This window comes from Schistocerca gregaria, chromosome 8, assembly GCF_023897955.1.
Source record: "Schistocerca gregaria isolate iqSchGreg1 chromosome 8, iqSchGreg1.2, whole genome shotgun sequence".
NCBI classification, from domain to species: Eukaryota; Metazoa; Arthropoda; class Insecta; order Orthoptera; family Acrididae; genus Schistocerca; species Schistocerca gregaria.
Genome location: NC_064927.1, coordinates 142,956,998 through 142,969,380, shown reverse-complemented (window position 1 = coordinate 142,969,380; position 12,383 = coordinate 142,956,998). Strand labels below are relative to the sequence as shown.

At 41.8% G+C, this 12,383-nt stretch overlaps 1 long non-coding RNA gene across 1 annotated transcript in view; it reads right to left on the bottom strand.

Moving 5' to 3' along the window:
- Positions 1–6,974, bottom strand: part of LOC126284169 (uncharacterized) — a 526,799-nt gene extending 519,825 nt beyond the window's left edge. Inside the window, exon 1 of the long non-coding RNA XR_007551446.1 lies at positions 6,894–6,974. This is a non-coding gene — a long non-coding RNA (uncharacterized LOC126284169). The remainder of the gene's footprint in view (positions 1–6,893) is intronic.
- Between the last annotated feature and the right edge of the window lie 5,409 nt (positions 6,975–12,383).

Sequence of the window (12,383 nt, the reverse complement as noted above, 5' to 3'; positions counted from 1 at the left end):
TTGGTCTACAACGTATTATAGGTGTAGATGTATGCAGTTAGCTACAAAACGATTTCTGTGAATAAATCCAAGATATTTGCAAAGGGAAAATAATTTTCTTCGATAACACATAATGAGATAGTTACCGCTAAAGACAGACAGCATTCGGAGAGTTGAAATCCATGAGGAATGATCGTGGGTTTGAGCCTGTCTGTGTTTCGGCTTTACACTGGAAGAATTTTGTCCGTTAAAAGCTTTACACCCAGTCTGTGGCTAAACCATGCCTTCGCAATATCCTTTCTTCCAGGAGTGCTGGTTCTGCAAGTTCACAGGAGAGCTTCTGTGAATTTTGGAAGGTAGCAGACGAGGTACTGGTCGAATTAAAGCTGTGAGAAAGCGGCGTGAGTAGTGCTTGGGTAGCTCAGATGGTAGCGCACTTTCCCGCAAAAGGCAAAGGTCCTGAGTTTGAGTCTCAGTTTGGCACGCAGTTTTAATCTGCCAGGAAGTTTCGTATCAGCGTACACTACGCTGCAGAGTGAAAGTTTCATTCTAAGAATTTTGTCCTTAAGCAGACCAGTGATCATTACTCCATAGAGAGCGCTACGTTGAAGGGTAGTCTACAGTCTGAAGAGCACCGCTGAATTCTTTTTCAAGTCCCAGCAAATAACATCTGCATCGCCGTGAAGCATACAGAATTCTACGGTGACCGTCTTCTCAGTATTTTTAGTTTTACGAGATTCCGAGCAGCGTGTGCGACAAACACAGACTGTTATCCAGAAATATCTATTTCTTTTTTTCTCATTTCACCATAGGAACTGGAGTAGATCTATACAACAGACATAAATGAACAGAAATTTAAAAATCTTATTTAGCGTTTAATGAACTTCAGTGAGTTAAACTTCACAAGAGTAATAGGTTAATGAACTAAAAGTCAGTAGCCACATAACTAATTCTTAGTATAATGTCATATGAACCGTACATTGCCTTTACACTATTAAATTCTTATTTTAATTAAGCATTACTTGGTAGGAGGGACATAGTATAGTATTTTGGACGGAGAGTGTTTGGGAGATGTAGAAGTAGCTCTACGAGCGCTGGCTCCGAGAAATGCGCTGGTATCCTTACCATTAATGTCGTACAGCCCTATTACTGGCCACGGAGACAATATTACGGCAACAGGTGAAATCTGGGTCCACGACCACACTCCAGAGAGAAAACAGCAGTCAGAGCGATGGAAACGAGTTGATTCCCTACCACCGAAGAAAGGAAAGATGACACTGGTGGTGGTGGTGGTGGTTAGTGTTTAACGTCCCGTCGACAACGAGGTCATTACAGACGGAGCGAAAGCTCGGGTTATGGAAGGATTGGGAAGGAAATCGGCCGTGCCCTTTCAAAGGAACCATCCCGGCATGTGCCAGAAGCTATTTAGGGAAATCACGGAAAACCTAAATCAGGATGGCCGGAGACGGGATTGAACCGTCGTCCTCCCGAATGCGAGTCCAGAGTGCTAACCACTGCGTCACCTCGCTCGGTAAAGATGACACTGTCGACCGGAAAGGTCATGACGTCCGTTTTCTGAGATGTGAAAGCGATTATGCTGATAACTTATCTTCCCACTGGTCGAACTATTACGTGACAGTACTACACTAACCTCCTGATACAGCATGAGATAGGCAAAAAAATCGAGGTTTGGCAACGAAGAATGTCATCTTTCATCAAGATAATGCGCAACCACGCACAAGTGTCGTTGCCGTGGCAAAATTACCTGAACAAAGATACAAATGTTACAAAACTATATCTTATTCGTCTGGTTTGGCGATTTCAGACTCACTCTTAGTAGTAGCGTCAGGCTTTTTGCAATCGGTGCTGTTAAGTATAATGAAGTAAGTGATTATCCGAAAAATGCTGCATAAATGTCACTAGGTCATGATTTCTACGTCGGCCAAAGATTGGTAACACGCTTTAAATGTTGACTAATATATAGCTGCACACTTCACAAAATAAAGAAAAGTGCCATCCTATGGTCACAATGTCACTGCGTCACAACTAAAATCAGTCAACCCATACAAATACTTGGATGTAACAGTTGGCTGGGATGTGAAATGAAAGGATCATATCGTCTCAGGACAGGAAAAGCTGATTTATTGGTAGTGTCCTGGGAAGAAGCAATCACTCTACAGAGGCGATATCTTACTAAACACTAAACTGAAGTTAACTCTAGTGTGCCGGATCCGTATCAAACGGGACTAATAGGAGAATCTGAAAGTATCGAAAGATTACAACATTACAGATGATTAACAAACAGTAGCTTGATGATTCATCGTAAATTAATCGCTGGTAAACTACGGTGAATTCGCACCTCAGGAATCAGAAGTTTCACTCACAAAGTTATGTACATGCACTGGATGCTGTGTAAAACGTGCATTTATACGTTGAATGTGAAATATGTAGAACAAAGTCCCTTAGCTATTTTTGTGCATCAGACACAAAACGCTAGGGACAATTCATAATTTTTATCAATCATTTTGTTTAACGTATGAGTCGTAGCACAAAAGCTCAAGTATAAAGGAACACCGATGGAACTCTGTGCAGCTTCACAAAATGTATTCTCACTCTTCCTTCAGGTGAGCAAACCTAGATACGACGGAAGAAATATCCAAACTTAAGAAACATGTATCGCGTTTATGTCGTGGTAGTAGTCACGCTGCAAATTGAAATATATAAACACCAATATCAAACCTTTAGTGCTCTGGAGAATCTATTGTTAAATGCTGGTAATACTGAGACCAACTATTTTGTTTTTTCACTGTTTATAAAATTGTTCTGAAACAAACTGATCTGAATCAGTCATGGTGAAGAATAGTTCAGTAGTGAAACTTTACAGGACACACGGGTTTACAGGTATGCAAGCGACTGTCGTATTTACCTTTCTGCACTAGTCATCTATGCGCTCAATGCTGTCCTCTGCTGTAGTGGGTAAAATAGCACCACTATCGATGAAGGGCCAGTAATTTGCACATCGCAGTGCCAGCTGCCTATTTAGTGGTTTCCGGATAAATAATAGTTGCTTCCAGTGCTTAAGACACAATAAGGTTTCAAGAAACATTCCACGTTACGTTTCTGTCGTCTAAAACATTGCGTCTTATTGCTGCTGATACGTTTACGTCACTGTTCACTACTTTAGTTTTGGAAGCAAACTACGACTTAATGCGCAAAGCGTATGTAATGACTAGGTGATTACATTAAAGAGAACCAAGCCGATCACACTTGCAAAATTCAGTAGTAACTGAACCTTGGTTGCACTCAACATCGCGGTACATCAGTCATTTTTATACACCAGTAGTGTATTTGCGTAGACTTTCCTTTAATAATTGGTTGTCAGTAAAATAATGTTAAATTCATTTCACTACACAGAATATGTTCTCATCAAAAGAAATGTTCATGCCGTTGTAACATCAAATTACAATACACTTACTTCATCTGCGCGCAATGTTTGTGCAGACTTATATAGCATTGGCAGTTAAGATGGAAATATACAGAAATATCAAATGACACTGATTGTAATCAGTGACAAAAGATCTGATAATTATTTTGAACTGTCCTCATTTCTATTCTGTCACTAACGTTTTGAGTATACGAATATACTGAGCATACTGTCGTAAACCTGAACGTTTGAAGTTACAATCACTCGTTATACAATAAGGACTGAAGGTAACCAAACATCAGAACTAAATTTTCGTGTAGGGAATGACTTTCTCATCACTGATAAAAGTTAACTAGGGAGACAACTCACAAAACCACTGATAAAAGTTAACTAGGGAGATAACTCACAAAACCATCTTGCTGTATTCGTCGGTCTTGATGCTATAAATGCAAATACATATTAACTTCATGCATTTGATGCCCTTAACAGCATGGAGATAAATATCATGTTCACACACATTTTGAACAAGTGTAATAGTAATTTCGTTGAGCTACAGTGAGCTCTTATTTCAAAAGACTACACTTCAAATTTCGATCACTTCATGCTTCCCCTAGATCTTGCTGAAAGTGAGACGTCTAAATTCAGTGGTATTAACGGATGCAATACGCTGTATCGCAGTTAAATTTCAGCAGTTATTAATGTGTTATAGGAATGTTACTTTACAACCACTTCAAACGTGAATTTTTGTTTCACGCTGTCATTGCAGTCTACAACGTGCAAGGGCAGTAGGTTTATGACGTCATCTAACTGCAAACGTTTACAATATATCACAAACGAAAGAAAGTTTCATTATGTACCAAGAACTTCCATCGGCAAACGTCGATCCAGGTCACACTATAGTGATACAGGAGTATTCACATCATCATCATCATCGTTCTTCGATGACGATCCCCCGCCTGCTTCGGAAATTCGCAATGTTATTTCAAAAATCTGTAATAAACTAGTAGATAATTGGATGACAGCATAACTATAAAATAGAGAGATATACAACTTCAAAATGACAGCAAAGACTAAGGTGAGCACAGTTGAGTGGCATTTTAGTTTCACGTGCATCTCAGATGTTATGTGTAGCTGATTTTAACGATTTTCGTCGATATATTAATTTCTAAACATGTTGGGTATCTTAAATATACATGGTGAAACAGCAAAAACATATACCGCTAATTTTTCGTGAATGGTTCAAGATATCGGAAGAGGGATTTCGGTAATGGTAAAGCGCAGATAATTATGTAATTTTGTTGTTCCAGGTTCAATCCTCTTAATTCCTGTACCCACGAGATACGGAAGCAAGTATATTTTTAATTGGAAAGATGTACTTTTTCTAACGGCACTCCAAACTCGTTGAAAAGAACTACAGTGATAAGATAAAGCTTGTTAATGTTTGCGTTGGAACGTTAGGTGAGGAATGAGCTGAAATTCGCTATTGCCGCGTAAACGCTGCTAAATGGGGCTCTTATGGCAATCTCCGGCGTTACATGCAGGAAGGTGATAGCCTTGATCTTTTAAGATTAATCATTTATTTCCTCTCAGTCCTTCGCTATGCGACAAAGATACAAGGACAGTTAAAATCATTGTAATTGGAATTATATGATAACCTCTAGCATATCTGAAGAGGTGTACGAAATCTATTTCATTTGCGTGTACATGCGTTTCAATGACAGCTTCCTTGAAAACAAGTTAAGTGTCGAAAGGTTTTACATGATTATGTATACTGACCTATATCATCGGCAGTGTTTAAGCCAAAATAGCCGCTAACGGTCGCTTAGTCTTTGACTTTTATATTTCTCATATATAGCTTTAGCGCCAATTAACACCCGTTACATCACTGTACTCATATTTTCAAAAGCTTTCGGAAGTCGTTACAGTTGTATTTCGTTGTATTACAAGAACACGTAATTGCCTCAGTATCACCCTTAGCGGTTAAGAAAGGAAAGAAGACAAAGGTTTAACGTCCCGTCAACAACGAGGTCGTTACATATAGACAGGGGTGGAATTCAGAGTTGCCGCCTTTCAAAGGATCCATCCTGACATTTGCCCGGAACTATTTAGAGAAATGATGGAAAACCTTAATGTGGATAGTCGGACGGGGATTTGAACCGTCGCCCTCCCGAGTCCAGCGAACTAACCGATGTGCCACCTCGCTCGATTCGTTGGTTAACGTAAATTAAGTAGATTAAACATGGAAGAAAATTACGCGACCTTACGTGAGATATCAAAAGCTGAAAGTCTCATTCCAATATCTTTAACGGTTCATAAAATGAAATTTATGCTGTTTTTAGATGATTCAGTCTGTATTAGTATACGAACACTTAGCACGCGGCGGTGTCAATATTATATCACACTAGTTACGACAGGTTTTCGCTTTTTCGAAAGTATTTTTACGGCTCCTAGCATCATCTGTGAGGTCTGTATAGTATATAGATGACTGTAGCGTTATTGACACCTTTCTTGTCGTCTCCTCTTTCGTAGGCATTCGGTGATAGTCGAATTCTCTCAGTTTCGTGCTTGTTTTGTGCTTTTTGTTACGTTCAAAATGTGCAGCGAAGAAGAGAAACGATTGCAAAAAATGATTTACAAAGACCTCAACGAGTCTGCAGACGATGATTCAGATTAAACAACTTCTGAAAACTGTAGGAATGTTATGAATCTTTGAGGATGAGTTGCTGCATACGTTTGTCATATTATTATCGCAGATTCGAAAAGTCACTGTTGTTATTTAAGAATCTAGTGTGCTCTCAAAGATTTAAACTGGTTGTAAATAAATTATATACACAAAAGGATTGCGTGTTTGCTTACATTTTTGGAAACTAGCACTCCTTTGGACTTTCTTTCTATTATGATTACTGTTTAATTGGAGTTCCGTCTATTTATTTAAAGTATAAAATCTAGTAAAGTTACAAATGATTTGAAATTCGAACTGCATATTAGCACACACGAATTGTAAATTAAAAAATAGATACTTTAGCCACCCCTCAGGTAATGGAATCTACGTAAGAGAACAGCACAGTAAGTGTTAACAGGAAAGAAGTCCTGAGCTTTGATTGGAAACTGTTCGATACTAAAATTTGTGTTTACACAGAGATGTGAAGCATAATTCATAATACAGACCACCGTTAGGCGACATAAACATGGAGTTTTTGCACTCGTGTTATGATACAATCACACGTCTAGTAGATTTTGGTCAGCACTAACAATGACCACGGAAGCCTATACTCAACATTTCCGATATTATTATATTCGAGGCTGACTGCAGGAGGTTGTCGCATTTATTGTGCAGTCACAATGAAGGCCCCTGATTTGTTTTGTTGTGAACAAGACGACGCGTGTCTCCACCAGCGGAACACGGTGTGGAAGCCAGTGAGACACGGAGGGGCGTAGTGGTGTGCGGACACAGGGCACGGCAGCGAGAGGATGCGGCGGCCGTACTCACGGGAGTGACACGCCGCCGTCGGCTGCTGAAGGGCCGGGGCTGTGCCTGGCTGGCGGAGGAGCGCGAGCTGCCTGGGGGCCGCGGACCCACTGGCGGGCGGCTGGCCGCGGCTCGCAGTCCGCGCCAGCAGCGGCGTCGCCGGCCGCGCGCATGCGCACCCAGCACCCGAGGCCGCAGCGGCCGTACCCACGCCGACGGCGGCCGCGTCGCTCTTCTGCCGCCGAGGCGCTGCCGGCCACCTGCCGGCTCCCCGGGAGGAACAGGTGCCGAGCAGCCGCCGCGGTGGCCGGTGCGTTGGAGGCGCGGTCCACGCCGAGCGAAAGGGTAGACAAACGTGACAGTGGTACTGCACTCAAAGCTGGACCATTCGAGGAGCGCAGCAAAATACCTCAAACTCCATATGGATTTCCCTCCGTCTCACATACGAGGTGCGATAAAAAATAGAGTGAATAACTATAATGGAAATAATATAATCTTACATATACACTAGTCGCCATTAAAATTGAAGATGACGTGCTACAGACGCGAAATGTAACCGACGGGAAGAAGATGCTGTGAAATGCAAATGATTAGCTTCTCAGAACATTCACACAAGGTTGGCGCCGGTGGTGACACCTACAACTTGCTGACGTGATGAAAGTTTCCAACCGATTTCTCATACACAAACAGCAGTTGACCGGCGTTGTCTGGTGAAACGTTGTTGTGATGGCTCGTGTAAGAAGGAGAAATGCGTACCGTCACGTTTCTGACTTTGATAAAGCTCGGATTATAGCCAATCGCTATTGCGGTTTATCGTATCGCGACACTGCTGCTCGCGTTGGTCGAGGTCCAGTGACTGTTAGCAGAATATGGAATCGGAGGGTTCAGTAGGGTAATACGGAACGCCGTGTGGGATCCCAACAACCTCGTATCACTGGCAGTCGAGATGACAGGCATCTTATCCGCATGGCTGTAACGGATCGTGCAGCCACGTCTCGATCGCTGAGTCAACAGAGTGGGGACATTTGCAAGACAACAACCATCTGCACGAAGAGTTCGACGACGTTTCCAGCAGCACGGACTGTCAGCTCGCAGACCATGGCTGCGGTTACCCATGACACTTCATCACAGACAGGAGTGCCATCGACGGTGTACTCAACAACGAACCTGGGTGCACGAATGGCAAAACGTCATTTTTTCGGATGAATACAGGTTATGTTTACAGCATCATGACGGGCGCATCAGCGTTTGCCGACATCACGTTGAACTCACACTGGAAGCATGTATTCGTCATCGCGATACTGGCGTATCACCGGCGTGATGGTATGGGGTGCCATTGGTTACACGTCTCGGTCACCTCTTGTTCGTATTGACGGCACTTTTAACATTGGACGTTACATTTCAGATGTGTTGCGATCCGTGGTTCTACCCCTCATTCGATCCCTACATTTCAGTAGGATAATCCACGACAGCATGTTGTAGGTCCTGTACGGGCCTTTCTGGATACAGAAAATGTTCGACTGCTACCCTGGCCAGCACATTCTCCAGATCTTCCACCAATTGAAAACGTCCGGTCAATGGTGGCCGAGAAACTGTCTCGTCTCAATACGCCAGTCACTACTCTTGATGAACTGTGATATCGTGTTGAAGCTGCATGGGCACCTGTACCTGTATACGCCATCCAAGCTCTGTTTGACTCATTGCCTAGGCGTATCAAGGCAATTATTACCACCAGAGGTGGTTGTTCTGGGTACTGATTTCTGAGGATCTATGCACCCAAATTGCTTGAAAATGTAATCACATGTCAGTTCTACTATAATGTATTTGTCCAATCAATACCCTTTTATAATCTGCATTTCTTGTTGGTGTAGCAATTTTAATGGCCAGTAGAGTAATTTGATTTAGTCTCCATCAAAGTACTGTCCTTGGCTAGCAATGCAATTAAGTAAAAGTTCAATCAACGGCTGGAAGCATATTTTGAAGGCCTCTTTAGGAGGCTCTGCCATGGCCTTCTCGATGTCAGGAATGGTGTCAACATGTTTTCTTGTTAGCACAATTTTAATTTTTGCCAAGAGCCAAAAATCGAAGGTGCTAAATCTGAGGAACTTGGGGTAATTGTATATGCAATACACACAACATCCAAGAGAGAACAATAAGAGTGGAATACCAAGAAGGAAGTGTTCAGTTGAAAAAGGATGTAAGATACGGGTGTAGTCTTTCGCCTTGCTGTTCAATCTATACAAGGAAATGATGTGTGAGGAAATGATCTATGATGAAAATAGAAGAAAAGTTCAAGAGTGGAATCAAAATTCAGTGTGAGAAGATATCAATGGTAAGATTCGCTGATAACATTGCTATGGTCAGTGAAAGTAGAGAAGAAATGCAGGATTTACTAAATAGAATGGACAATCCAATGAGTACCGGATATGCACTGAAAGTAAACTGAAGAAAGACGAAAGAAATGAGAAGTAGCGAGAAACTTAACATCAGTATTGACGTGTTACTAAGTAGATGAAGTTAAGGGATTCTGTTACCTAGGCAACAAAATTATTGATGGCATGTGGAAATCTCTGGTAAGTTCCAATGGGACCAAACTGCTGAGGTCATTGGTCCCTATTATTGCACACTACTTAATCTAACTATGCCAAGGTCAGCACAAACACCCTTGCCCGAGGGAGGACTCGAACCTCCGACGGAGGGAGCCACGAGAACCGTGGCAAGGCGCCTACACCAAGCACGTACCCCGCGCGGCTTATCAATGAGGCACGGAGCATGGAGGACATCAAAAGAAGGCTAGCACAGGCAAAAATTGTATTCCTGGGCAAGAGATGTCTTCTAGTATCGAACATAGATTTTAATTTGAGGAAAAGGTTTTGAGGACGTAGGTTGTAAGTGCTACTCTGACAGCAGAGTTTGGCACAGCAGAGGAATTCTTCGCGGGTGGAAGAAGTTGGGCACTGGCCCATTATTCTGGTTTCTATCTTCATACAGCATTCCGCCGGCTATGCAATACGGTCTTGCGTAATTTGGTATTCACAGTTGTTCCCCTCGGAACGAGTTCTGATAGCATTCTGCCCTCAATATCGAAAAATACATTGAGCATGACTTTCAAATTCGATTCGGAGTGCCATGCCTTTCTTGAACTAGCAGATCCACTGGTTTTCCATTGCAAACTCTGAATTTTCTTCTTAGAGTCATACATATAGACCCTAGTTCCATCTCCAGCAACAATTTTCTACATTAATTCCGGATCCAAATGGAGACGATCCTTCGAGTCTGCGAAAACTGACACACGATGTTCTTTCTGTTCACCACTCAAAAGTAGAGGAACAAATTTTGCACGCATTCGTCTCATTTGCAAGTTGTCGGTTAAAATGCTTTTCTCAGACCTGTACGAGGTGCCAAGTTCTTCGGCAAAGTCTCGAATAATTATTCACCTGTTTGAACGGTTTTTGCCATTTCCTTAGCGTTTTCATCTGTTTTTTACATTTATGCACATCCTGCATGATGCTCGTCTTCTACCGACTCATTTCCACTTTTAAATCTCTCATACCACTTGTAAATAATCGTTAGAGTTACTGCGTTATCGCCATGCACCAATTTCAACATTTCATGAGTTTTTTTTACATTTTCTCTGTAACTTGACTCTGAATATAGTTCACGCGTTGTTCGCAATCCATGATTCGCAACCGGCACAGTAGATACCTCACTCTAGCGTCTATGGATGATGACTGGTAGGTCAGAACTTGTTACAACATGACGCACCTGTCTCAACGGATGAGGCTATCGGATAAATTACACCAAATGGTTGTAGCGTAAGAGATTTTTCTAAAAATAAACTGATACGTGATTGCTTAATCGTACCACACTTGCAAACCATATCTTAAATACCATAAAAGATGAAGCCGGATGAAATTATGCTCTGTAGTCACAATTCATCATTAAGATAGTTTATTGGCACCACCCCTTTTAAAAAATTGACAATTACAATTTGTGGATGAGCCACTAGATAAAACTTTGCAAATACAGCTAGAAACCTAACGTACGAAGTACTCTAACAAACGATTCCCAATTAAGAAAACAGGGTTACTAACAAACTTAAGAACTTCAAACTCCCATATAGGACTTCCCTCAAAATAGTTATAATGAAAACAATTACAGGTAAGGGGTGACTTAATAACACTTGAACGCTAGTGCCAAGCTAGGATGCCATTATATAACATGAGAGAAGAACTTGAATAAAAAAAACTACAACCGAAACACTGATCGTTAAAAAATAAATGTTCACATGCTCAGACGTGTTAATAAAAAGTTACTAGAAAGTGCTGCACAAGGAACGCAGCAGATGTTATGCAGTTTAAGGTTTATCCAGCTGCCAGTCCCTAAAATAAAAAACAAGTTCATATACAAACAGGTTACATACCTACCAGCTTAAACCACCTTGACGGAAAGGAAGATAAATGATAAACTTTGGAAGGTGATATGCGAACAACTCCGGTAGTGGCCAGATTTTTAAACACTGCCAGGTCTAGACTGTGGATGGCATTTCACTCCATGTCACAAAGACATTCCAATAACACATGAAACATAGAAACACTCGGCAGAACCTTTGACTCACACGTGAACAACTGTATTAATAGAATGCAGGCTTTAAAAACGACAACATAAAATCATTTGATTGAAAAGAGAGACAAAGCACTAGTAAAACTAAGAAAAGTTTCAAATAATTGCCACCATTTAACTAGGCCAACTAAACTCTTCCACACAGTCTTAAGGTTCGTCTATGAAAGACTCATTATAATAATAAATTTTAAAATCTCTGAGCGCTTCGGTGAACAAACAATTACGACGACTCACTCCATATCAGGTACACAATACGAAGGAGCAGGTTCCACAGCTTCACCGCTTCCCTTCAAATTTCCTTCCCGGCGAAGTCACAGAACTTGTATCTCCAAGCTGCCCATGTCGGTAAAACATCCAACCAATTTCACACTACAATGTGTAACCGTCATCACACTTCTTCGGCAGTCGTTGACACTCGTCTCCCCGCGAATATCTCGAGATCTCCAGGGTTACACGTCGAAGGGTAACAACAAACTCGCGTCACTTGCCAAGCCGCAAGATAAGACACGCGAAAAGCAAAGATAACTTACCGCAACTACAATCGATCTCAATGATACATAAACAAATTAAGACTGGCGCCATCTCAACACGGCTTATAAATAGTCACCGTAATTTTCTACCTCACCTCATACAATGAAGCGTTTCTTTCCTCCGTCCTCGAAGTTCCAGTCGTTTCGCGCGAAATGATACTCGCGCCTCCGGCCAGGATCCACGTACTCGTGGCAGTGAGACTGATTACACGGCGTACTGGTCCGCGGATTTAATAGGAAACTTGTACTGGAGGACCTTGATTAACTTTCCGCACTGTAACATTACGTAATCAGTATAAATAAGGGACGCTAGTCTCGTCTGGCGCTCGAGACAACATTAAACTTAACAACTCAAAAG